Consider the following 946-nt stretch of genomic DNA (forward strand, 5'->3'; position numbering starts at 1 on the left):
GTTCAGGTTACAATATTAAAGTATGTAAAATGACATTTGAATAGTGACACTGCCAACAGTTCTGCTCAATGATCCCAACAAAAACTTAGTAATATGGTTATCAGTCCCTACACACTTGTTTATATCTTAAAGAGGGTAAGATTAAACATATCAAAACAGTTTTAAAAAAGCAATTTAAAGAAATACAGATTTCAAAGCAAGTCCACTGGAGATCTTCACTGTTTATCTAATTGTCTCTAGTTTCTTCCAAATAGTTGTCCCCATCTTCATGCACATTAAATACATACTGCATATTATAGAACTAATCAAATCATTACAGGATGATAAAGGTGTTTTAGGTCTTCAAGATCTGACATTAGGGAAGACAATAATAACTACCATCTCATCTCTCATTCTCTTCATAGTAGCTGTCCTTATCTTTACATATGCTGAAATTGAACTTAACAGACTAGACTAATATCACTCTGATCAGTGAATAATAGTATTGCTAGATTTTATATCATAATGCTACAAAATTAGCACTGGGGTTTCTTTTTTTTTCCTATGTAATGTAGCCACAAAATAGTAATGAACTATACTGAGTGGTATAGTTCACTGTGGAGTGTGGTCTTTTAGTCTCCCAAATAGCCTAGATTGGTAAAGCAGCATTGGGTTTCTTAGTGTCTCTTCTTCTTCAGAGTATCTGTTCATTACATCTTGCATTATATAATTTGTTCCCATAGTTTTTTTTTTTTTTTTAATCTTCTCAAGTGTGAATTTCTACATGTATATCTATCCTCTGGGAAAAACAAATCATAACAAGACAGCAAAACAAATTCCTAGAAAAACATGCAATGAATAAGACACATAAGACTACAATATTAGGTGATCTTCCATAGTTATTATGCTTTCTCTTGTTATTTTCAATAGATTTGTCCACATCATCAAGCTTAATATAGTTAAACAT

The 946-nt window shown here is 31.4% G+C and overlaps 1 non-coding gene across 1 annotated transcript; it reads right to left on the reverse strand.

The window, feature by feature from the left end:
• Positions 1-547: 547 nt before the first annotated feature.
• On the reverse strand, positions 548-692 carry LOC111754858 (small nucleolar RNA SNORA4). Its single transcript, XR_002789532.1, has one exon. It is a non-coding gene; the product is annotated as a small nucleolar RNA SNORA4 (small nucleolar RNA).
• Positions 693-946: the final 254 nt, after the last annotated feature.

This window comes from Cavia porcellus, unplaced genomic scaffold (assembly GCF_034190915.1).
Source record: "Cavia porcellus strain 051 isolate PalLab524CR breed Dunkin Hartley unplaced genomic scaffold, mCavPor4.1 scaffold_33, whole genome shotgun sequence".
Classification (NCBI taxonomy): Eukaryota; Metazoa; Chordata; class Mammalia; order Rodentia; family Caviidae; genus Cavia; species Cavia porcellus.